The sequence below is a fragment of the Elephantulus edwardii genome, unplaced genomic scaffold (assembly GCF_000299155.1).
Source record: "Elephantulus edwardii isolate Elephantulus edwardi_28Jun2011 unplaced genomic scaffold, EleEdw1.0 scaffold00260, whole genome shotgun sequence".
Taxonomy (NCBI): domain Eukaryota; kingdom Metazoa; phylum Chordata; class Mammalia; order Macroscelidea; family Macroscelididae; genus Elephantulus; species Elephantulus edwardii.
The window spans coordinates 1,200,107-1,227,623 of record NW_006400010.1 but is presented as its reverse complement, the minus strand read 5'-3'; the positions used below and the strand labels follow the sequence as shown (position 1 = coordinate 1,227,623).

At 41.7% G+C, this 27,517-nt stretch overlaps 1 pseudogene; it reads left to right on the top strand.

The window, feature by feature from the left end:
• Nucleotides 1-11,914: 11,914 nt before the first annotated feature.
• On the top strand, nucleotides 11,915-13,212 carry LOC102854777 (annotated as a pseudogene).
• Nucleotides 13,213-27,517: the final 14,305 nt, after the last annotated feature.

The following is a 27,517-nucleotide window of genomic DNA, read 5'->3' as shown; positions in this document are numbered from 1 at the left end:
AGTTGGACAATGACTAAGGATGATAGAAGAAACAATGCCTTTGAGCTGTGGTGTTGGAGAGTTCTGAATATCCCTCAGACTGCCAAAAGAACAAACAAGTGCATGCTGGAGAAATTGCAATGAGGATGCTTCTTGGAGGGTAAGGATGGTGAAACTCTGTCTCACATACTTTGGGCATGTTGCTAGGAGGGACTGTTCCTTGGAGAAGGGCATCAAGGTTGGAAAGTCTGAGGGTCAATGTAAAAAGGGAAGACCCCCAATAAGATGAATTGACATGGGACTATAATAGTGGACTCAAGTATATTGAGGATGATAAGAATGGCACAAGATAGGGAAAGGTTCAGATTCATTGTTCATAGAGTCACTATGAGCTGCAGTTTACTTAATGGCACATAACAACAACAACAACAACAACTAATTATTTTATGAAAATAAATGATAAAAAACTCTAAAGCTAAAAAGGTGCCAAAGAAAGATTTCATGAATTATATAAATTAGTAAAGGTAAGAAAGTGTTAACTGTTCAAGAAAAAGAGTGTAAATTGAATATTGGTATGTAGAGCATGCACAAATATGTGAATACTGTGTGTGCAGTATTTAAAATATGCCCTGTTGAATGCATGTACATATACAACAAAAACGTATTACACATTTGATACCTCCAGGGAAATGCAGTTATCTGTACCTTTCTCGACCTTTTTTATTTTTTTCTTTCTTGACATTTTATCATATCTTCAGGCTTTTGCAGATACAGTAAAAATGTGGCTGACTCTGAGAAGAATGAGAATCCCAAAACACTTGATTGTGCTTATGTGAAACCCATACTAGAACCAACGGGCAGTCATCAGAACAGAGCAAGGAGACACTGCATGGTTCAAAATTAGAAAGGGTGTGTGCCAGGGATGTATCCTCTCTCCATACCTTTTCAATCTGTATGCAGAACAGATTATCCTGGAGTTTGGGCTGTATATGAGGAGGAATGTCACATGAGGATTGGAGGAAGATTCATCAACAATCTGCATTATGCAGATGACACAACTCTGCTTGCTGGAACTGAGGAGGACCTGAAGCGCTTGCTGCAGAATGTCAAGGACTGCAGCCTTCAATATGGATTGAAGCTCAACATCAAGAAAGCAAAGATTCTCACCACTGGACCAATTGACAGCATTGTGATAGATGTTGAAGAGATTGAGATTATTGACAGCTTCAGTTTGCTTGGCTCCACAATCAACACTCCTGGCCCCAGCAGCCAGGAAATGAAAAGATGAATTGCATTGGGTAAGTAGGCTGTCAGAGACCTCTCTGGATCACTGAAAAGCAACGATGTCATTCTGGAGACTAAGGTGTGCCTGATCCAGGCTATAGTCTTTGCAATTGCTTGCTATGCATCAGAAAGCTGGACAATGACTATGGATGATAGAAGACAACTGATGTCCTTAAGCTTTGGTGCTGGAGAAGAGTATTGAATATACCATGGCCTGCCAGGAGAACAAACAGGCTTCTCCTAGAGAGGGTGAAATTAGGCTGCTCCTTGGAGGCAAAGGTTCTGAGGCTTTGTCTGACATACTTTGGACATGTTGCAAGGAGGAGCCAGGCCTTGGAGAGGCACATCATGCTTGGAAAGGTGGAGGTACAGAGAAAGAGAGGAAGATTTGCAAAAGATAGATTGGTTCAGTGACGTGGTTAATAAGAGTAGGAGTGTCCAATGGTAAAGCTGGCACAGGATAGAGCAGGTTTCAGGGCTCTATGAGTTGCTAGCAACTTGAAGGCACTTGAAGGCACATAACAACATCAACAACAAACATGCTTTTAAGTTGTAGAATTTCTACAATAATTTGGAGAACTTTTCATTGTGGTATAATAACATGGGAACTTATTTTTAAATATATCGTCATTTAACAATACGAGTATAACGGTGTTTGTTTTCCAAAAATAGTAAATTCCTGTCTGTTTGTTTTGTGAGTGGGTCTTTTTGTCTTGGTATAAGACTTGCTCTCAGAATTTATTTCCAAAGCACACCACTTAATTTATTTGTTTGCTGATTTAATGGACCTCGGGTGCAGCAAATTGAATTAGTCACACTCTTCTTAGTTCATGGCACCACACCAGCATTTGTTTATTCAAGGACCTCTTAAATTTTCATTCACTTCCCCCTTTGTTCCTTGTGTATTCTCTCCCCATCTCTATTCCCCCTGGGCCCCTGCTCTTGTGTTTCCAAAGTACATCCTTTCAATTCACTTTCACTCCCCATATGTTTATTACCTTGATCAGCCTCAGTTGGATGACTGGTGAGAATGGTGACTGACATGAGTTGGAGTCACTCTGACCTTCTTTCACTGGCAAATTAACAAATGAATAAAGAAGCAAGGCACAGGATTTCAAGCAGATAAAGATTCGTGTGGGAGGGGTGTGGTGTGTGTGTGTGTGATGGAGGTATGAATGCTCCTTGACGTGTGCCTTGTTCTTCATCATGAAGATTTGTCTTCAAAGTCTAGCAGTTTCAATAGCTCCTTAAGAATAAGCAGGTCCCTGAGTGTTGCAAACGCTTCTGATCAGCTGCCAACTGAAAGACTGGCAGTTTGAATCCATCCAGAAGTGAGTTGAAATATAGCTGGCAATACAGTTCCATAAAAATTGCAGCCAGGGAGCTCTGGTAGCCTAGTGGCAAGAAGCAGCACTGCAATCCCAGAGGCATGCAGTTTTAATCCACCAGATGCTCTGCTAGAGAAGGAGGGACAATCTCCTCCTGTACCAGTCAGATCTGATTTGACGGTACACACACACACACAAAATAATAAAATTTTTTAAAAAAAATTGCAGCCAAATGCACACCCATGTTTATCGTGGCTTTGTTCACAATAGCAAGAAGTTGGAAACAACCTAAGTGCCCATCAACAAACAAATGGCTAGAGAAGCTGTGTTATATTCACAACAATAGAATACTACACTGCACTGAAAAACAAGGAACTCATGCAATATTATTCAAAATGGGTGACCCTGGAGGTCATTATGCTGAGTGAAGTATCTCAGTCACAAAAGGACAAATACTGCATGGTGCCACTGTTGTAAAACAGGACTGACATCAGGGTTGGGGGGAGACAGAGAAATATGGGTTCAATAATGTATATACTGCACTGAAACAGATGAAGGAGAAAACTGTTATAAGGGATATGTGATTAGGTATTATTGTCATGACAGGAGTCCAATGAGAAGGCTGCAACAGTGGAGTGGACCTGGGGGGAGAGATTGTAAAACAATGAAAGAATTTTTCTTTTACTTTTCCAAGAGGGCAGTGTACTAGGGGGGAGGGTTGGGAGGGGAGGAAAGTGCAACAATGAATGAATGGAAACCCAAAGTCTCTGTAAATTTTCATTAAAATTAATAATAAATTTTAAAAAAGAGAGAGAGAAAAAATGCAGCCAAGAAAACCTTTCAGGTGTTGATTCTGTTCTATGACACATGGAGTCTCCATGAGTCTGAACAACCTGGTGGCAATAAGTTGGATTTTGAAGAGTGAGGAATCCTCCAGAGCAGATGTGCTCAGAGCTGTGGATTCACTGTCTTTTCTTTCCAGCTGGAGGTTCTTTGCAAAGCTTAGTTATCTAAAGAGCTGGTTTAGATACTCTCAGACATTTGGTTTAGGACAGTCCTAGGAAGATAGAAGAAGAATAGATGCCTTTGAATTGTGACGTTGGCAAAAAAATATTGAAAATAGGGACACTGATGTGTCAAATGTGCTAATGGTTATCTACTCCCTGATCAAAACAAGCTTGGAAGCAGGAGTGATATCCACTTCTGAAATAGCTTGCCTCCAGAAACTCTATGAACTTGGAGAAACAATGAAAGTTTTCCAAGTTTCCAGGTCTTTCATTCATAGGGTTGCTATGAGAAAGCTACGACTCGATGACACTTAACAACAACAACAACAACAACCATGGGCTGACAAAAGAATAAACAAATCTGTCCTGAAAGAAGTAGAATCAGAATGCTCCTTGGAAGCAATGATGATAAGACTTTGTCTCGCTGGTTTTGTACATTTTGTCAGGAGAGACCAGTCCCTGGAGAAGGACGTCATACTTGAAAACATGTCTAGTGGGAAGGAGAAGAAACCCTCAATGACATGGAATGGCACAGTAATGGAAACATTGGGCTTGAGCACAGTGGAAATTGTGAGAATGGGGCAGGATCAGGTGATATTTAAATCAATTGTAAAGAGGCTTATTATGAACTGGAGTCAACTTGACAGCACTTGACAATGATGACACCTATTGTTGTTGTTGTTGTTATGTGCCTTTGAGTCACCTGAGGCTCATAGTGACCCTATGTGCAATAGCTCTGAACCCTGCCCTATTCTGAGCCAATCTCACTGTCTCCAACACACCTTCCCCAATTACCCCAATTACCAACAAATCCTTCTCACCCAGTGTCTTCCTCTCTTGTGCTTCCCCTCGACCCTTCCAAGTGTGATGTCTTTTTATGACTCAGTCATCACTTAGTAAGAGAACCGGGATGGGTTTATTGTGGATTGGAAATGCAGTTTCATCCTAAATGAAAGATTCTTGTTCAATAATTTGTAGTATTCCTCTTCCTAGATAATGTCCCAGATAAGGTAACTTGAGTAGGCTGGCCCTTCTTGAAATACTGTCCTTTCTGTTGCTCAGGTGATGAGACTTTGGTGAAGGCTCCAGCACAGCCCTCTGGGCTTCTCCTTGGAGTCACCTCTTAGAGAAGGAATTGTACTATAATCGGAACTTGGTGACCACCTGCTGTGTCCAAAGTCCTTCTGACTGCAGGACTCCTGCCAGACCCAAGTAAACTCTGAATCAAGAGCTCAGGATTGTTAAATATAACATTTCCCCACTTTATTCACACAAAAGCCCATTAATAAACTATTCAATTTAGATGAATATTTAAAACTTTTTTACATTTTCAATCTTTTTTTTCAATTTTATATATCAAATCCATTGTTCTAGATGAGTATTGTCATATTCCTACTTCTTTACATTACTAGTTGTGGCAGGCCACTTAGTAAACTTGAGTTTTCTCATGGGTAAAATGGGAATATTAATCATTATGCCCATCTCATAAGGCTATTATGAGAATGAAGTTATGTTATTCAAGAATTAAATGAAATCATCTACAACCCAGAGCCCGATACATTAACTGCTCAATCAATCAGTCAATCAATGTATTTTGACCTGTACATAGTATGTTTTGTAACAAATAACAAAAAACACTTGGCATGTGATTTCACTGTCAGAGAGCATACCAGTAACTAAAATCTCATGATAAGCTGTGTGGGTGTGTTGGGACCAGCTAGGCATCTAGGAAACTCTACCAGAACTCAGTACCCATTTGTGTCTAATGGTTTGGGTTCACACAAACTCACAGAATCCTAACATTGAAGGATGATAGTCTATTTGAACCAGTTATAGAGTAAGTAAAAACAAAACAAAAACAAAAAACCAACCAAACAACCCTGCAATGACAGACAATTGCAAAATATTGCTTCATTTATTCCAAGAATATCTGCAAGTAGGAGAAGATACAACCTGGACAGACAAGCAAAGCAATGTATACAAAAAAGGGTAAAGGTGATGTTGGAGCAGAGCAGCTTGTTTCCTTTGGCTGAGGACTCCTTGCTCTCTAGAGCCCCCAGCTGGACAAGACCAGGCAACTGGCAGCACCACTTTGATAAGACAGCTCTGGGTGTGTTTTGATATCCTCCCACGCATTGCATATGCCCTCTTGGAAACCTTCTCCAAGACATCAGGCACCTCTTTGTTGGATAAAAAGTGACAACACATTGTATGCTGGTTCTGCAAAGGGAAAGAAAAACTTTAGAAGTGAAAGTAAGGAAAAAATCACGGATACGCATTAACAGGAGGTACACCATCTTGAGCTGTAGGCCAGTAGAGTTTGGAATCTGTTTCTAGGGTGTCCCACAATTACTTATGCTAGTATCTCTACCACTGTTGTTGCCAATGAGTTTGAAAAGTAGTTAAGAGTCAATCAGCCCAGAGGAAATAAAAGTAGCTTCCACAAACACAGTGCTTTGAAATTTACAAAGATTTCATAACCACACTCTCATTTGAATTTCCCCACAATCCTGAGAGTGTGGAGACATCCTCCTCCCTACATTAACAGGTAAAGAAATGTGAGTGAAATGACTTGCTTCATGTAAAGCCTGAGTTCACAGTCTGGCTGCAGCACAAATTGTGTAGGCATAGTTGTTGTTTAACTTCTTTAGTTCCAGTGTCATTCTCTTCCACAAAATGAGGAATTTAGATTGTTGTTGCCAGATGCTGTTGAGTCAATGATGATTCACAGTGACCCACGGATCTGAGCCTTGCCCTATCTCACACCAGCACAAAGACATCTGCTCATTAGTGGACCTTAAGCATTCTTTCACCTCTGATGTTAAAATCTAATTAAGTGAGCTTTTCTTGGTTCAGAGAACAGACCCAAAGAATATCCATTCCACACAAATAACCATTTTGGTCAAGGACTAACATCCCTGAAGAAAGCGTTCAAATTCCTGCTATTCTTTACTTCTAGAGACACTTAGGCACACATTACAAGCACTGGAAATTTTAGGAACTCTGCCTCTGTGCCGATCATACTGTCTGAAGGTGTTCAGAACTTCTGCCACTGGGATGGCTATGTGCAAGGGAGGGGCCTCCAGGGCTGTGGCTGCACTGAATTGGAGATGATGTTCTATATAGGAAGGCAGCATGACTTCTTCTGTTGGGATCAGGAGTTTAAAAGCCTTAAGTTCCGTGGTGTTACAGTACTGTCGCTGTCTACAGCATGGATTGACAAGACTCCTGTGTGTTGTTCTGGAAGCCACACTATTGTCTTGCACTTAGGTTTCTCTGGAACAAACATTTTTAGTTTCAACAAATGTGAACACAACTAAATATAAGTCTCAGACTGTCCTGGAATTTACTTCCCATTGCTCTAAACTTCTCAGGGTGGTCTATCCCATAGTCATAGTGCCCAGTATATAGACAATGCTCAGTAAATGATCTCGAATCACTGCTGCTTCTCTTAAGCAACAATTTGCCTTCATTTCTAAGTGCTTGTTTTGCCCCAGAGTCTGCATAGACTAAGCAGTGTGTCAAACCTCAGATGATCTATCCAGAATAGGAAGTAAAGAGACTAAGCTGGATGGTAGATAATGTCCTAGTGTTTTGATATTGACGCCAGGTCTTTCCACAAATCGCCAGCCTGACTCCACTGTTAGACATAACACTGGGCAGGGAGGGGTGCCGGAGATTCTTGGCCTAACTCGGGGTGCTATTTCTTATCTAGTGCTGACCTCACCTGCCATAGAACAAGGAGTAGGAAGTGTGTGGGTCTTAGAAAGTTCAGAGTGTCCCGGGATCAGAGTGGCTGCTCCCAGGTTTTTAATAGCCTTAGAACCATTCCCCCTAAACTTGTATACTCTACTAGCCAGTACAAGAAATGCATCAAGTATTTATTTTATTAGCTCTGTTTTTGCTTTCTAAGGGCACACAGCATAATAGAAGAAACAGACTTTTGTAAATAACTCTGATTACTAGGCAGACAGATACGTGTTAAGCTAGATATACTGGATATACAAATATGATGCCTTGAGAGACTGTTTCAGACTAAAAGGCCTTAGAAGGACTTTCTAGGGACATGAGTTTAGAACTGGGTTTTAGGGAATAACAGATTTTCCACAGAGATCCCTGAGTGAAGAGACGGGAGGCTGGAAGCTGGAAAGGATGGAAAAGTTTGAGTCCGTTTGAAAGGTGAAGTGGTGGGGAGCCATAGAAGGGTGTGGGTAACTGAACAGAAGAGAAACCGAAGCGGTTGTAGTTTAATTGTGGAAGACTTTGAAAGCCACACTCAGGTGTCTGGATTCTATTCAATGAGGATCCACGAAAGGTTGAAGGAGGGACTGTGATGTGCCAAGTCAGTGTCTCAGGGCCTTAGCACAGAGGATGGATTCATAGTGAGTGATGGAAGGTAATGGCTAAGGAGAATTTCTCAGCAAAACCCTACACAGAAAGTTTGGGGTATCTGAACCCCAGGCAAGAGGAAAGCAAGAGAAAGACCACGAAGGTGTTGTCCAACTTTTTAGAGTCCAGAGACGGATCTCCTTAGAGTTGATTAGAAACCAGAAGAGGCCCTGTTCTTTTGGAAACTCTTTCAGGAGATGCAGCCCTACCCTGAAGGTAACGGTGGTTCCCTTTCACCTACTGGGTCAAATTCAGGCTTCCCACACAGACGTTCAAAGTATCTTTAACAGAATCCTTCCTCTTTCCTATTCTTTTTAAATTTAATATTCTGGGTTTTTCTAAGCTGCCTATAATCTGTTCCTAATTTCTTTTCTTTAGAACCCTAAAGCCCTTCTTTCCTCTCAGTTAAGGCAACCTAGAAATCCTGTCCTCTGCCAACACACACACACACACACACACACACACTCTTGAAGTTGGGCTCAACTCCCCTGATATAAGACCTCCCCCACAAATTTATTTCGCTTCAGGTCCTGTGTGCCTCACCCTGCTGGGCCTCTCAGGCCTTCACATTACCCTACCCTGAACAGTGGCATAATAATTTTTCTAGCTCATTCAAGTAGGATGGGGGAAGCTTGGCCTCTTCTTTCCCTACACTGCAGATTGACCAGCTCTGCATATGCATTCAGTATCCCTAGGTATCACAAACAGTTTGTGTTCAATTATTAACCAAAAGGTGGGCAGTGCAAACCCACCCAGTGTCAGCTTGGTAGAAAGACCTCGTGATCCTCTTCAGAAGGATGGCAGCCAAGAAGGCCCTATGGAGCAAGTCTGCCCTGTAGCACATTGGGGGTCACCATGAGTCGAGAGTGACTTGATGGCAACTGACACATGTGCTGATGGGACATTTAATTTGAGGTTGTTTTCTTTACTACAAAAGTCCTTTAAATGTATTGACCTAGGCCCCACCACAAAGATGAAGTTCAGGATTGGAAAGATTTGCTCTTTCCATTTGCTGCCAAGTTGGCGCCTGCAGGGACGCAGGAGCTGGAGCTTAAGCCACGAGGGAGTCGAAACCTTGTTCCAGGGCCTTGGAATTTCCACTCGGTCTGTTTCTGGGTACAGCAGTTGTTCAGTGTAACTTATTTTGAGAAACTCATAATCCTTGAGTCAGAAGGTGGTGGCTTTTTGAATCTATATTGGGAAGGAGGTGATGATAGGGGTGCGGCATGTGGTGGAATTAGGGGTGAGGGCTTGAGGGGTCATCCGTCAGAGCTGGGATAAGAAAGCGACCTTCACTTGGTCCCCAGGTGCTCAGTGTCTCCTGCATAGAGTCTGTGCAAGACTCTGTTTCAAATTCTATTCCCTCAAAGCACCTGCTCTTGACAAACAATGTCTGTTTCAAGGTCTATTTTTAGCTAATTTTAGCTAAACCCTGCTCCACCCTCCACAAAGCTTTAAAGAAGCTATGGATTAAAGTGCCACCAGGCATCAGGCCCAGAATCCATCAACCTTATCAGAGGGAAACACCTAGAACTCCCATATTCCTTTCTCTCCCAAATCTCTACAGGGAAAGGCTGGTTTCCCTTGCTTGGTCCAAAGGAAGTGTAGCTGCATGTAGAGAGAAGCATTATCATCTGACAGAGTTCCCTTTCTCATTCATTGCCCCAGCCCGATCACACCTAGTCCACAAGCTCTGCTTTACTTCACTTCCCCCTATTGTATGCCCTGTGTTCCTCCTAGTCCTAGGCACACACCATGCTCATTCATTTAAGGAGAGTTGGCACAGGCCAACCAGGCAGGTTTCCAAAGTGCCAGCCTACATGTAAGGGTTACTTAGAGATCTCTGGTGGCGTAGTTCGTAGGGAGTTGCGCTGTAAACCCAAAGTTCAGGCTTCTCCAGGAGATTGACAGCAGCATGGGAGAGCAATGGACAATCATCTCCTCTCATGCAATTTACAGCCTCTTGAACACCCGCTGGATGGTCAGTTATGAGTTGGTTCTGACACAATGGCAATGCACTTGAGTTTATTTAACCTGTTACTGGTCTCTAAAATGCCACTGGATGGAATGAAATGAAAACAGTGTTTATCTCCCTCAAGGAGAGTACTACTTAATTCATTTGTTCACAACATAAATGTTTGCAGCTTACATTCATTCATTCATTCAACATATTTACATTTTTTTTTCAATTTAGCACCTTGATTATGAGCCAGGCACTGGTACAAGCAGTGGGATACAGTATAAGCAAAACAGGTAAAATCTTTACCTATAGGCCCTCGTGCTTTCATCCTAATCAGAAGACAGACAATAACAGGTCAAGTTTCTCAAAAGTAGACTTCATAGTAGTCTATCAAGGACATGGAAATGACAGGAGATAATGACACTAACGACATATAGAGTTATATGAAAATTAACCACCACATCCAAATATGTGTGGTCTCAAACAATGGGAGTTAAGACACAAAATACCTCTGTACAACAAGGGGGGAAAGAGCAGAGAGATGGGAATGGGTGGGGGTAATCATGGGATTGCATGGTTTGATGAGTGGAGGGGATTGTATTGGGGATGGGGGGAGGACACGGTGTGAGGGGAAATATATACAAACTTTGTAGGTAAACCAGTGTAAAATTAAAAAAAAAAAAGAATTGGAAATTTCAACACCACCACCAACACCCCGCCCCAAAGTGATGAACTTTTCAGATTGTGCATTTCTGACTGTATTTGGTAGTCTCTTTGTACCATATACTAGGGTTTCTAAATTTGATCCCAGATTGTCTCTTATGAATTTTATGGTTTGGGGCTTTACTTCCAGGATTCTGATCCACCTTGAGTTGATTTTTGTATATGGTATGAGATATGGATAGTGTTTCATCTTTCTGAAAGTGGAAGTTCAGTTTTGCCAGCACCTTTTGTTGAAGGGTCACAATTTTCCCATTTGATAGTTTTGATTTCCTTGTAGAATATCTGTTGACCATAGATAGCTAGGTCTATTTTGGAGTTCTCAATTCTGTTTCATTGGTCTATGTGCCTGTCATTGTACCAGAACCAGGCTGTTTTGGTTACTTTTGCTGTGGTTTTGAGGTCACAATCTGAAGAGGATAAATTTGGTGAATGGAATCTTCTAAAGATTAAATCCCTGTGTTCATAAAAATCTTTATTCAAAAGGGTGAAAAGAAAACCTACCAACAAGGAACAAGCATTTGATAATACCATCTCAGACAAGAGTCTCCTAACAAAAGTTTATAGAATACTCCTGGGCCTCCTAAAAAAAAAAAAGATAAAAAAAAGACTGATAACACAATTACAAAATGGGCAGAAGACATAGAATCTTCTCAGAGGAAGATATTCAAATGACCAAGAGACATTTGAAGAAACACTGCAGATCGCTGGCAATAAGAGAGATGCAAATCAAACCACAATGAGATTCCATCTCACTCCAGTAACAGTGGCAAAGTATAAAAGGACAGCAAGTAATAAATGTTGGAGAGGATGTGGCAAGATAGAAACTCTTATACATTGTTGGTGGGATTGTAAAATGGTACAACCATTCTGGAAGGAAGTTTGGCACTTTTTAAAAAAGCTGAACATAGAAATTCCATAGGACCCAGCCATTCCACTGCTTGGAATAGACCCTGAGAAAATGAGAACTGAGGCACAGAGACTTGTATACCAGTGTTCATAGCAGTGTCATTTAACATTGCAAGAACATGGAAACAGCCCAGATGGCCAACCACAGTTGAATGGATTGACAAATTATGGTACATTCACACAATGGAATACTACACAGCACTCAGGAGCAATGATTTTGAAAATTTTTACCTAACTTGGGAGAGACTGGAGAGCATTATGCTGAGTGAACAAACTCAGTCCTACAAGGACAAATATTGTATAAAAGTATTATTGTTCCTGTGGGAGCCACCGGGTTGAGAGGAGCCTGGTCTTCTCTCCCCACCATGGCGTGTGCTCGTCCACTGATATCGGTGTACTCAGAAAAGGGAGACTCATCTGGCAAAAATGTTACTCTGCCAGCTGTGTTCAAGGCTCTTATTTGGCCAGATATCGTGAACTTCGTTCACACCAACTTACGCAAAAACAACAGGCAGCCCTATGCTGTCAGCAAATTGGCAAGTCATCAGACCACTGCTGAGTCTTGGGGTACTGGTAGAGCAGTGGCTCGAATTCCCAGAGTTAGAGGTGGTGGGACTCATCACTCTGGCCAAGGTGCTTTTGGAAATATGTGTGGTGGAGGCTGCATATTTGCACCAAACAAAACCTGGCGGTGTTGGCACCGTAGAGTGAACACAACTCAGAAATGCTATGTCATCTGCTCTGCCCTGGCTGCCTCGGCCTTGCCAGAGCTGGTCGTGTCTAAAGGTCATCATATTGAGGAAGTTCCTGAGCTTCCCTTGGTGGTTGAAGATAAAGTTGAGGGCTACAAGAAGACCAAGGAGGCTGTCCTGCTTCTTAAGAAACTTAAGGCCTGGAATGATATCCAAAAGGTCTATGCCTCCCAGCAAATGAGAGCTGGCAAAGGTAAAATGAGAAATCGACGTCGCATCCAGCGCAGGGAACCATGCATTATCTATAACGAGGATAATGATATCATCAAGGCCTTCAGAAACATCCCTGGAATTACTCTGCTTAATGTAAGCAAATTGAACATTTTGAAACTTGCTCCTGGTGGGTATGTGGGCCGATTCTGCATTTGAACTGAAAGTGCTTTTCGAAATTAGATGAGCTGTATGGCACTTGGCGGAAAGCTGCTTCCCTCAAGAGCAACTACAACCTTCCCATGCACAAGATGATGAATACAGACTTCAGCAGAATCTTGAAAAGCCCAGAGATTCAGAGGGCCCTACGAGCACCACGCAAGAAGATTCATCACCAAGTCTTGAAGAAGAACCCACTGAAAAATCTGAGAATCATGTTGAAGCCGAAATACCATTGTTCGCCAGGCCAGGAATCACAAACCCGAGTGGCTAAGGTGGCTAAGGCACTGGAGGCCAAATCTGATAAGAAGGGGGCTGCTCCAAGCAAGAAGCCTGTGGTAGAGAAGAAAGGAGCAAAGAAAGCTGCTGTTGATGTGAAGAAGAAGCCCAAGAAGCCTGCACTGGGAAAGAAGGCTGCAGCGGCAAAGAAGCCTACAGCCACCAAGAAACCAGCAGCTGAGAAGAAGCCAGTAGAAAAGAAACCTGCCACAGAGGAAAAGAAGCCTGCAGAATAAACTCAAATCCTCCATTGGGACAGCTTATTTTAAATAAATACCTAATCAAAAAAACCAAACAAAAAAATCAACAACTATTATTGTTGAATGAGTATAAGGATCAGGGTGGGGGCAGGGAGGTGGCAGCAGAGGGATAAGGATGTGCGGAGGGGAGATTAATCATGGAGTTGTACAGTTTGATGGGGGGAGGTAAATTGGAAGAATCTGATGTGAAAAACAATGTAGTAGAATTTTGTAAACAAACTGTCGTTGTTGTTGTTATGTGCCATTGATTCACCTGCAACAGCCCTAAACCCTGCTCTATCCTCTGCCAATCTCATTGTCTCTGACAAACCTAACCCCATTACCCCAGTCACTGAGTCAATCCATCTCATTGAGGGTCTTCCTCTCCTGCTCTGTCCCTCCATCCTCCCAAACATGATGTCCCTTTCCAAGGACTGGTCCCTCCTTGCAACCTGTCCACAGTATGTCAGACAAAGCTTTAGAATCCTTGCCTCCAAGGAGCAGCTTAGGTTCACCCTCTCCAGGATCAACCTGTTTGTTCTCCTAGCAGTCCATGGTATGTTCAACACTCCTCTCCAAAACCACAGCTCAAAGGCATCAATTCTCCTTCTATCATCCCTAGTCATTCTCCAGCTCTCTTACGCATAGCAAATGATTACAAACCTGCCTGCAGCAGGTGCACCTTAGTCCCCAGACTGACATTGTTGCTCTTCAGTACTTGGAGAGGTCTCAGCCAGCCTACATTCCCAATATAATTCGTCTTTTAATTTTCTGTCTGCTGGTGCCAAGAGTGTTGACTGTGGAACCAAGCAAACTAAAGCTGTTAACAATCTCAGTCTCTTCACCATTTATCATGTTGCTGCCAATCAGCCCAATGGTGAGAATCTCTGCTTTCTTTATATTGAGCTTCAATCCATATTGAAGGCCTCAGTCCTTGACCTTCTGCAGCAAGCACTTCAGGTCCTCCTCAGTTTCAGCAAACAGGGTTCTGTCATCTGCATAACGCAGATTGTTGATTAGTCTTCCTCCAATCCTGATGCCACATTTCTCCTCATAGAGCCCAGCTTCCCAGATAATATGTTCTGCATATATATTGAAAAGGTATGGAGATAGGGCACATCCCTGGTGTACATCATTCCCAATTTTGAACAGTGCAGTGTTTCCTTTCTCTGTTCTAATGACTTCCTCCTGGTCCAAGCAAAGGTTTTGCATAAGCATGACCAAGTGTTCTGGGATTCCCTAGAGTTAGCCACAGTTTGTTGTAGTTCACACAATCAAATACCTTTGCATAGCTCAGGTACTAGTATAATAAAAAGAATAAAATTAAAAGAAAAAAGTAATAAACGGAAATAAAAAGATTCAAAGTTAAATCATGAACTCCAGTTTATGGTGGTGAAAAAAAAATCAACTTGAGGTTATTCTTTTTCTAGTCAAGCCTGTTGTTTCAGATGACAGGACAGTAGTCATCAATAAGTTGAAAGAGAGAAGCATGAGCATGAGGAGCAAATGAGGCAGCTTTGAGATTCATGTGTAGGAAGAACTCTTGAGTATAGATACTGGCACATGGAATTGACTGGAACGCAAGTAGATTAGAGGTCTATTGTTTTTGAGGGAACTGTGTTGACAGAAAAATCATAGTTCTGGCCTAAAAATTATAAAACATCTCTCAGGTCCCCCAACTTGCATTTATTGAAAGCAAATGCTGAAAGATGTCTTATTCATTGGTGCTCAATTTAGATAAGCCCAGGGTGGAAAATGTGCATAAAACAATTCATCAAAAGTAGGTCCATGTACCAGGAGGAGTGTTAGCTAAGGCAATTATTCCCAGAGATAAGAATTAAAGTCTGCTGGAAGACCCTCCCCTCAAACCAGGGCAGGTGGTTCTTATAGTATCTGTTTAAACAGGATTTCATCACTACTATGGACTATGGACCACTGGTGGCCTAGTGGAAAGAAGTGAAGCTTTCAACTCTAAGGAACACAGTTCAAATCCACCAGTTGCTCTGAGGGAGCAGGATGGACAGTCTCCTCCCATGTGATTTACTGCCTCTGAAACCCGCTGGAGGGTCAGCTATGAGTTAATTCTGACTCAACAGTACACAAAAACAACAACATGGACAAGTGAAGGAATCCTGGTGGCATAGTGTATTACATGTTGCATTGCTAACTAAGAGGTTGGCTGTTTGAATCCACCAGCCACTCCAAGGGACAATGATGGGGAGTCTCCTCCCATTAACACTTAGAGCATGGGAAACCCATAGGGGGGGTCACCATGAGCCAGAAAACACTTAAATGCAGTAAATTTGCTTTTTGTTTTAGGATGGACATGTGAGGAGTCTCTGGGTGGCACAAATGGTTAAATGCACTCATCACTCATTAAAAGATTAGTGGTTTGAACTCAGTCAGAAAGACCTGGCAATTTACATCCCAAAAGTCACAGCCTTGAAAACCCCATGGAGCTGATCTATTCTGCACACAGGGGGTCACCATATATCGAAATCGATTCAAGATCAACAGTCACAGCAACAAGGCCAGATAGGTGATTGTTCTGTAACTCCCATTCTCTCCTTTTGTGAAAGGAAATTTTACTCTAATCGTCTGTTCCCTGCCTGCCATTGTATTATGGGTGGTGGTTGCAGGAGGACAGAGACTTGTTTTAAATTCACAGATTTCTGGACCACAGAGAGATACATGTAGACCTCCTGGGAAGAATTGCACATCACCTGAGGTAATGGGCTCTGAGTGTGTGAGGGTAGTGAGGTAGTGTGTTCTTCGTAGAGAGTAGAGTAGGGCAGAGGTGAGCGTGTGTTAAGTGTGAAAAGAAAGGTGTGCACTGATATTTGGTAACTGAGAAAACGTGAGATGGCTAGCTGTCCTGTAAATGTTCATATCCTTTGGAACTGACGTTGAGAGAGACTAGATTTCCTAATCTTCCTTGTATCTAGGAAACTAGCTGTCTCTAGTGGGATATGAACACAAGTGATATGTATCACTTCCAAGCTGGGAATTGTAAGTAGTGGTCTCTGCTCCTGTTCACTATCTGGATGTTGAGAACTCTGACATTAGGGAGTAAAATTGTCACAAGATGGTTCCTAAACACAGCATGAGGGAATGCTAAAACCTTTCCATCAGAAACGTGTGCAAGGGATAATACATGACCAAGAAATAAACCCCTATTGTGTTTAACCACTGATTTGTTGTTGTTATAGAAGTTAATTTTACCATAATGCTAGAAACAATGTCAGACATATTTTTTTCACCCTGAGCTAAATGCAAAACTCAGAACAGAATCAGATATTTGTTAAGCCCGTAAGTGATATTAGTAACAGAAGGATGGTGGACAGAGAAAGCAAATTCATATTCAGGTCAATATTTATTTCACTGAGAAATGAACTGCTCTCACAACCATGATAATGTAACTAACCTACCAGGCAGGTAGTGTACTGGCACTATACTGCGAATCAGAGTTAGTAACTGCTGCAGGTCAATTGAATATTCCTCAGTGGTAGCAAGACCTCCAGTGAAGGAAATCCTTTGTTGTTGAGCCACCTATTATCTTATCCTTGCTGGTTGTTGTTATGTGCCGTCAAGTCAGAACTAACTCCTAGCTGACCCTCTGGCAGGCTTTCAGAGGTGGTAAATCACACAAGAAGAGAATGTCCATCCTTCTCCATAGAGCACCTGGTGGATTCAAGCCACGTACCTTCTTAGCACTAGGCCACCACGTTCGTGAACCTGCTACAAGTTTATTGTGGAGATACTGGATTGAATTAGATGCAGGCCAACTATTATTTGTAAGGCAAGATCAGTTGTGCACTGTTTGAGAGTCTCTGTGTAACCACATGGGAACATCCTCATGAAACAAAAAACATTTTAGAATCCTGGACCCACTATGACTGATCCATTTATATACTTCTTTCCCACAACTCCTTGTCACAGATTTTCCAGTCTTATTCCTTCTGAGTCTCTGTTTGTCCAGATAATTAGCCATTGTCCATGAATTGGCAGTGAGGCAGAGATCAGGTCATTTCTTCACCCGACAAAGCTGCCCATGACCAGAATCACTTAGAGCTCTACACAATGCAAGGATTTCCTTCCTCTGCATCCCTTCACGGCCAGCCCTAACTGCAACTGTAATACTGAAGTCATCCACTCACTGCTAGTGCCAACATATTGTACAGACCCAACAGTAAACCAGGTTCACAGCCTTGAACAACCACATGGAGCAGTTCTATCGTGACACGTGGGGTAACTATAAACTGGGAGGTGTGAGATGACACAACTGATAGGTGCTTTCTGATTTCACAGGAGGTAATGGTGTCCTTATGTGGGAAAGGCAGCGTAGCAATATTTAGTCACTGGAGGGATGGTGGCCATGGCTGCCATAAAGGTCATCAGGGGCAGATGATAATTAGCAAGGTTCAGCCCACAGGAATCAGGAATGTTGAGCTGATGGTGGAAACATAGAAACGATATAGAGGGGCAGCTCTGTAAGTTCTTTCTGGGCAATATGACCAGAGAAGCTCTGGTTCTGAGAAATAGCAACCTGACTGAAGTGAACCACTGCAATGGTGAATACTGACTTGGATCAATTCACTGTTCTCAGAGCCCCTTGAATAAAGGGAAGGCTGAAAGCTTTGAAGAAAGAACTCAGAAATATGCATGTACACAAGTAGTAGTAGTTGTTGTTGTTTTGTGCTGCCGCGTCACTTTGACTCATAGCGACCCTATGTACAACAGCCCTAAACCCTGCTCTACCCTAACCAATCTCCGACATACCTATCCCCATTACCTCAGTGACTGAATCAATCCATCTCATTGAGGGTCTTCCTCTCCTGGGTGGTCCGGACATGCTGCAAGGAGGGACCAGTCCTTGGAGGTGGACATGCACAAATATATGTTTAAAATCTTCTTTCCAATCTCTCCCAGGATGATTTTCCTATTGTCTTTTACCAGGTACCTGTACTCTATTTGGGGAAGAGAAATACTTAGCCCTGTTCAGAGATTGTTTAATACTTAACCAGTTTCAATTGTGTCAATTATATGTATTAGAGTAGAACTGTAATATCCCATGGGGTTTCAAAGGTGAATTTCTTCATAGTAGGTGATCAGGCCTTTCTTCTAGGACATCTCTGGGTGGACTTTACCTCTTGGTTAGCAGCAGAATGTGTTACTCGGTACACTACGTAGGCAGTGCAAATTCATCGCTGGCTCTGAGCTGAATCCTGAGGGCTCCAAGCACCATTCTTACCTATCAGTCAGAATGGGAGCTTTTCTGTGTCAGGGTGTTGTTTATGTCACAGAGACTATCTTTTTTTTTTTTAATTTAGGTTGTTTATTTTTCATTTCAATGAACATCTACAGAGATTTTGGAATTCCATTCATTCATTGTTGCACCCTTCTCCCCGCACAAACCCCTCCCCCCTCCCCCCAGAGACTATCTTTTATAAAGATTTCTTTTTAGCTTTTTATTGAGTTTTGTGTGAAAGTTTACAGAGCAGATTGATGTTCCATTCAACCATTCATCCATCATTTCTTTTCAGGCATCGATTACAATCCCTACATGTTTCCCCCCATCTTACTTCCATTCATCCTTCTATCCTCTTCTTTCTTGCTGTCTGACCCCACCCCTAGGCTGAAACTGCTCTTCTGACCTTGTATGCTTAATTGTCCTAAGGATCGAGTACCTTCCTGCTGTTATTGTTCATCTGTCTAGGGAGCTCTGGTGGTGAAGTCCATAGCATGTTGCACAGCTAACCCAAAGACCAGTCATCATCTCTGGCCACTGGAATCCACCAGAGACTGAGAGAGAGCAGGGAAATCACCTCTCTGCACAATTTATCTCATAAACCTGATGGAAGTTGCTGCAAGTTGAAAGCTACTCAATGTGGCAGTGAGGTGGTGTTGGGCCTTGGGTTTTGTTGGGATGTTTTCCCCTTCCCTTCCCCCCCCTCCCCCCACCCCATCCACCGCCCGCCCTGGTCTATTATTTGGCTGAAAGTTGATCCACAGGGATGAGTTCAATTCTAGGCTTTAAATGTCACTAAAGGCCATAGTCTCAGGGAGAGATCTTTTCTTTTAACTTGTTGTTGTTGTTGTTGTGATGTGCCGTCGAGTCGTTTCCGACTCATAGCGATCCTATGCACAACAGCCCTAAAACCTGCTCTATCCTGCGTCAACCGCACCGCCTCTGACACACCCATCCCGATTACCCCAGTCACCGAATCAATCCATCTCAAAGAGGGTCTTCCCCTCCTGCGTTGTCCCTCAACCCTCCCAAGCATAATGTCCCTCTCCAAGGACCCGTCCCTCCTGGAAACATGTCCAAAATATGTCAGACGAAGCCCCAGAATCCTTGCCTCCAAGGAGTAGCTTGGTTTAATCCCCTCCAAGATAAATCTGTTTGTTTTTCTGGCAGTCCAGGGTACATTCAGTACCCTTCTCCAGCACCACAGCTCAAAAGCATCCACTCTCCTTCTGTCCTCCCTAGTCATTGTCCAACTCTCTGATGCATAACAAGCGATTGCAAATACCATGGCCTGTATCAGGCGCACCTTAGTCTCCAGAGAGACACTATTGCTCCTGAGTACTTTAGAGAGGTCCCTAACAGCAGACTTTCCCATCGCGATATGCTTCTTGATTTCCTGACTGCTGGTGCCAAGAGTGTTGACTGTGGAGCCGAGCAAACTGAAGCTGTGAACACTCTCAATCTCTTCGTCATCCATCCTGATGCTGCCAATTGGTCCAGTGGTGAGAATCTTTGTCTTCTTGACATTGAGCCTTAGTCCATACTGAAGGCTGCAGTCCTTGACCCTTCGCAGCAAGTGCATGAGGTCCTCCTCAGTTTCAGCAAGCAGGGTTGTGTCATCTGCATAACGCAGATTGTTAATAGACCTTCCACCAATCCTGATGCCACAATTCTCCTCATAGACCCCAGCCTCCCGGATAATCTGCTCTGCATACATGTTGAAAAGGTATGGAGACAGGATGCATCCCTGGCGTACACCCTTCCCAATTTTGAACCATGCAGTGTTACCCTGCTCTGTTCTGACTACTGCCTCTTGGTCCAAGTATAGGTTTTGTATTAGCACAATTAAATGTTCTGGGATTCCCATTCTTCTCAGGGTCAGCCACAGTTTGTTATGATCCACACAGTCAAATGCCTTTGCATAATCAGTGAAACACAGATAGACATTCTTCTGGTATTCTCTGCTTTCAGCCAAGATCCATCTAACATCAGCAACAATACCCCTAGTACCACGACCCCTTCTAAACCCAGCCTGGACTTCCGGCAGTTCTCTGCTGATGTGCTGTTCTAATCGTTTTGGGATGATCTTCAGCAGAATCTTGCTTGCATGTGAAATCGATGACACTGTTCTGTAGTTTCCACACTCAGTTGGGTCACCTTTCTTTGGAATGGGAACAAATATAGATCTCTTCCAGTCAGTTGGCCAAGTGGTTGTTCTCCAGATTTCTTGTTCTTTTAACTTAAGGGGTTAAAACCACCTGTACAGGTGCTTTTGTCTCAGGCTTCCTGCCTGATCAAGATACAGCAAAGTATATTAACCACTGGCACCACACACGGTCTCTAATAATGAGCGTACAGGTAATCAAGAGAACCAGGCTTGTTATTTCAAATACCATAGGTCACAGGTAAGAAGTTTGTATTTATAAGTGATTTGTATTTTGTCTTTTTGAGAACAGACTTGAGATTTTTATAACTTGCCTACTTTTATTTGAGCTCTGGTGACCTCGTGATAAAAAGCTGCACTGAAATCCCAAAGGCATGCAGTTTGAATCCATCAGCGTCTCCGTAGGAGAAGAATGGGCATTCTCCTCCCATGTGATTTATTGCCTCTGAAAACCTGCTGGAGGGTCAGCTATGGATTGGTTCCCAATTCAACAGAACAATAACAACAACAACTTTTATATAACACAAAGCATGAAAGTCTTTATAAGAAAAATTAAACATGCTTCAAATCGGTCACAGGAAATGTAATGTTCTAAAAATAATGTATACTTTTAAGAAAAACACACTTTTTTTTTCTTGAATGTGTGAACTCTTCTCACTGCCTAGCTCAAGACTTGGTGTATAGTTGTTGTTCAGTGCCATCAAGTCAGAACCCAGCTGATCCTCCAGTGGGTTTTCAGAGGCAGTAATTCACATGGGAGGAGATTGTCCATCCTTCCCTGATCAGGCAGCTGGTGGATTAGAACCGGGTGCTTTGGGGATTGCACTACAGCTTCTTACCACTAGGCCACCCAAGCTACCCCCACCCCCAAAAAAACCCCTCATACTTTTTAGTGAACTCTATGTTGTACTCTCTTTCCATTTCATCATTGGTAACTATTAAAGAACATTTCTTTCTTTAGGTAAAACTTTCATTTAAATTTTTTATGGTAATAGACTAATTATTATTAATATTATAATGTTATCATTTTATAATTTACATATCTCACTCAGCATAGTATCCTCCAGGTTCATCCATGTTATGAGGTGTTTTCTGGATTCCTCATTATTCTTTGAGGTTGAATAGCAGTCTATTGTGTGTAGGCACCATATTGTGCTTATCTACTCAACTGTTGATGGGCACTTAGGCTATTTCTATCTCTTATCCTCTGTTATTGTGAATTATGCTGCAATGAAATGGGTGTGCATATGTCAATTTGTCTCCTTGCTCTCATTTCTTTAGGATACATACCTAACTAATGACATTGCTGGATGAAAGAGTTTTTCTATTTCTAGCTCTTTAAACAAATACCTTACCATTTCCCACAGTGTTTATACCATTTTACAGTCCTAACAACAGTGTTTGAAAATTCTAGATTCTCCACACCCTTATCAATCGGCTTCAGTTGTTTGCTCTCACTGCAGTAAGATGATATGATATCTCTTTATAAAACATACTGGTGCTGTGTTAGGTGCTGTGTGTACAGTGGATTGCCTGGGCCTGTGTCATCCTCACAACTGTTACTGTTGACAAAGCCACTGTGTCAGTCCATTTCACTGAAGATCTTTCTCTTTTTCACTTCTCCTCTTCCTTACCAAGTATGATAGCTTTTTCCATAAACAGATATCTCTTGATGATAGGCCCAAGGTATAATAAGATCAAGTCTTACCATTCTTGAGTCTAAGGAGTATTCTGTGTCTGTGTTCTTCCAACAGATTTATTTGTTGTTCCAGCAAATGTTGGTATATTTAATATTCTTTGATAACACCGTAAGTCCCAGGTATTCTTCTTCAGCCTTCTTTACTCACTGTCAGCTTTTGCAAGCATATGAGGTAATTGAAAATGCTATGGCTTGGGGTCAGATAAGGTACACCTTAATCCTCAAAGTGATAGCTCTGCATTTTTAGCACTTTAAAAAGGTCTCTTGTAGCACACATGCTCAATGTAAATCTTGACTTTTGCTTCCATGGGAGCTAATTGTAGATTCAAATGAAAATAAATCTTTGACAACTTCAGAACTTTCTCCATTTACCAAGATGATGATTACTGGTTTAGTTGTGAAGGTTTTTGGGTTGTGGTTTGTGGTTTGTTTTGGTGGGTTTTTTTCCCCCTATATTGGGGTATAACCTGTACTACAGGCTGTAGCCTTTGATCAGTGTTTCAAGTCCTCTGTGCTTTCAGCAAACACGATTGTGTCAAATGCATATCACAGGTTGCTAGTGAAGATGGCAAAACACCAGAAAGAACTACATGGAGTTTAGGGCTAAGTCATCTTAATAGATCCACAAACACATCTTTTTGTTATTTCCCAAGTCCTTGATTATACATTGGAAATAAAGATACTCAGAAACTATTGAAAATCTTCATATTTCCCTAGATCTACACTCTTGGCACCAGTAGTCAGGAAATTAAAAGGCATATTGCCATGGGAAAGTCTGCTGTTAGGGACCTCTCCAAAGTACTGAAGAGCAGTGGTGTCACTCTGGAGACTAAGGTGCTTCTGATACAGGCTATGGTCTTTGTAATCACTTGTTATGCATCAGAGAGCTGGACAATGACTAGGAGGGTTAGAAAGAGAATTGATTCCTTTGAGCTGTGGTGCTGGAGAAGAGTATTGACTGTTCCATGGACTGCTAAGAAAACAAACAGATTCATCCTAGAGAGGGTTAAACCAGGCTGCTCCTTGGAGGCAAGGATTCTGGGGCTTCATCTGACATACTTTGGACATGTTATAAGGCGGGACAGGTCCTTGGAGAGGGATATCATGCTTGGGAGGGTGGAGGGGTGGTGCAAGCGGGGAAGACCCTCTATGAGGTGGATTGACTCAGTGACTGGGGTGATCAGGATGGGTGTGTCGGGGGCAGTGCAATTGGCACAGGATAGAGCAGGGTTTAGGGCTGTGGTACATAGGGTCGCTATGAGTTGCAAGTGACTTGACGGCACATAACAACAACAACAACAACAATAAAAATGAAAATGGTTACAAAAGGACAAAGAATTTTTGGAGTGCCCATTCTTACCACATTGGTGAACAAAAACAATATCTCATTTATGTTGGAATCACAGAGATGAGTAGAATCATCAAAGCCTTGAATAAAGCAAAAGAAAGAAATATTTGATTAGTTCATGCAGGAGACAAAGTACTCGGGCAGCACAATGTATTTTACATGCTATACTCCTAAATGAGAGGTAAGAAGTTTGAATCCATCAGCTGCTCCTTGGGAGAAAAACTAGGGAGAAGGGGGGGGGGAATCTTCTCACTGTCTCCTTCCCCCCAAAAAATCCACCTCGGGTTTTACAAGTCTCTTTAGTAAAGATTTACAGCCTCAAATAAGTCAGAATCCATTCTATGGCAGTAAGCAGGTGTGCAGAAGACTCGTTCTGGAGAATAGCAGTAAATATCAAATTGCTTTTCCAAGCATGGTCTTTGTAACCAAGTAAATCAACACATATTCTGGCATCTATCGTGAAATGGTTTATTTGACATGATTTTATTTTTATCCCAAAAGCAAAAGATCACCAAAATAAAGGTTTTCCACCTGGGAAAGACAGATTTCTCCAACCTGCTGCAGAATTTCATCTGTTCTCTGGAGTCAAGTCATATTTTGGCCCAAAAGACATCTATTTCTCCAAACTGTGGTAAAGGGAGTGTCTTTAAGCCCTCTTTGGAGACAAAGTTAAAGGGTATATTAAATTGCACATAATAACATAATAAACTCACTAAATTTTTTCATTTCTCCCTCTAAAATGTACCAAAAGTTGTCTGTTGTTGCTGATAAATCAACTGTAGGAGCCCTCGAGATGTGGTGCTTAAAGCCCTTGGCTGCTAATAAAAAATCTGCAAGTTCTAATCTACCAGCTTCTCTGCAAGAGACAAAGTGGTAGATATTAGAGAGCAAATGGGTGGGGTGCAAGGAGAAACATATGAAATGTAATGATAAAAGGCATTAATCACCTGTAATTTATATTATAAAACATAAGGTATGTGAATGATTGTTGAAAATAAAAAAAAAGAGAGAGACAAATGTGTCAGTCTAATTCTGTAAAGATTTACAGCCTTGAAAGCCCCCATAGTACAGCTCTACTCTGCCTTTAGGGTCACTTTGAGTCAGAATCAATTTAACAGCAGTAAATTCATTGATTGATCATTTAGTTCCGTTATAGCCTATGTCTCCTCAATAACTTTCAGGATTTGTCGTTATTCCTAATAACGTTGTTGCTGTTGGTAGGTGCTGTGGAATCAAGTACAACTCATAGCAACCCTATGAGAAACCGACCTGAATCCTGCCCGGTCCTGTGTCATCCTCATCATCTCTGACACACTGGAACCCATTGCTGAAGTCACAGTGTTAATCCATCTCATTGAGTGTCTTCCTCTCCTTCGCTGACCCTCTATATTTCCAAGTATATATAATGTGCCTTTCTAAGCAATAGTGTCTCCTAGCTACATGTTCCAAGCATGAGATATGAAAGTTCACCAACTTTGCCTCCAAGGAGCTCTCTGGTGGTACTTTTTCCAAGAAATATCTGTTTGTCCTTTTGGCAGTCCATGGTATATTCAGTCATTTTCTCCAGCTCAAAAGCATTAATTCTTCTTCTGTCATCTTTATTCATTGGCTAGCTCTCTAACTGTAGTTTATAATGGATCAGATTTGATATTTAATGAGTTTTTTATAAGTTGAATACTTAAGTATTTCTCATTCTAGAAATATCTTCACCAATTTATCTTCAATTATTGCCTCTTATCCATTCCTTTCATGGTCTTCTGAAATCTTGTTATTGACTATGTTGAAATTCCAAGAAATTTAATTTGTCCTATTTCCCTATACACTGATTCTCTACTCACCAGCATTAAATTTATCCTTTGAAACCTTTTAATCTTCACACTGTTGGGTTGAGGTTTTTCCCCAAGATATATACACTCATGTTTTCTTCATTTCTATCTTTATATGTTCCATAATATCCTATATTGCTTTTGTAGATTTTGCTTTGTTGACTCTTTTCTTTACTCCTTCAAGAATTTTAAACATATGTTTTTAAAAAGGTATTGATTTATTATGATAAAACATATCAGAGATTTCTGCTTATGTTTGAATTATAATGAACCACATCTTTTTTAGGGGTTAAGTCTTACCATTAGTTGTTGTTATGTACCATTGAGTCAGAAACAACTCATAAATGATTATTTCCCAGCAGGTTTTCAGAGGCAGTAAATCACACAGGTGTGTGGCAGGGTTGTATCCTTTCTCTAAATCTATTTAATCTGTATGCTGAGCAAATTATTTGAGAAGCTGGACTCTATGAAGAAAAGTGTTGCATCAGTATTGAAGGAAAATTCATCAATAATCTTTATTATGTGGATGACACAACCTTGCTTGCTCAAAGTAAAGAGAATTTGAAACATTTGCTGTAGAAGGTTAGACACTACAGCCTTCAATATGGATTACATCTCAACATCAAGAAAACAGAAATCTTTACCACTGGATTAATAGACAACATCATGATGAATGGAGAAAAGGTGGATGGAGACTGTCAATGACTTTACCTTACTTGGATCCACAATCAATATACTTGGTACCAGCAGTCAGGAGATAAGAAGACATATTGCACTGGGGAAGTCTGTAGGCAGGAACATCTCTAAATTATTAAAGAGTGATGATGTTATTTTGAGAACTAACATGCACCTAACTCAGGCCATGCTGTGCACCTGAGAGCTGGACAATGAATGAAGGTGGCAGAAGAAGAATTGATGTCTTTGAAATGTGGTATTGGAGAAGAGCGCTGAAGATCACACGGACTGCCAAAAAACCCCAAACAAACAAACAAACAAAACCCCCAAAACCCAAACAAATATGTCTTGAAGAAGGTGCAGCCAGAGTACTCCTTGCGAGGCAAAGATGATGGGGTTTTGTCTCACATACTTTGGGCATATTGCTATGAAAGGTTATTCCTTGGAGAGGAACATCACGCTTGGAAAGGTGGATTGACACAGTGACTGAAGCAATGGGCCTGAGTGTGTCAGCGATTGTGCGGATGCATGGAATAGCACAGGGTTCAGATTGGTTGTCCATAGGGTCACTATGAATCATACTAAACTCAAAAGCACCTAACAACAGCAACAAATCACACAGGAGGGGATTGCCTATCATCCTCCCAAAGAGTTCTGGGGATTTGAACCTCCTGCCTTTTGGTTGGCTGTGCAACTTCTTACCACTAGGCCACCAGGGCTCTGTCATTGTTAGTGATATAGGCTAAATACGATATTTCAGCATGTAATTGCCTGGTGTTATTCTCTACAGACGTTAAACTTTGTGATTTACTGTTCAAACCATCTGCCATATTGGTTGGTGTACAATAAAGTTATGATTTTAGAGTGTGAGAGTTATAAAGAATAGAAAATTTGACAATGTTCAACTCTAACAACATTAAAGTAATTGAACTGTGCATGCACCAATAGTCTTTACCATTCTGACACCAATTTCATTGCAGACCAGACCTATATTTCAGTATTCAGTATTTCATACCATAAAAAACCCCCTTTAGCTGTTAATTTGAAACCTACTTTTTAAAACTGTAACACCCACACTACTTGTACCTTCAACAGTATGTTAGCAAAAGAAATCAGGAACCTGAAAGTTCTACTCTGAAAAAAGGAGACAAGAATGACTTTAGGAAGGCAGCCTTCAGCATGGACTGCATCTCAATGTCAGGAAAAGATTCTTACCACTGGCCCAATAGGCATCATCATGGTGGATGGAGAAGAGATTGAAACTGTCAACAACTTCATCTTGCTTGGATCCACAATAAACACCCTTGGTACCAGCAGTCAGGAAGTCAGGAGACATATTGAT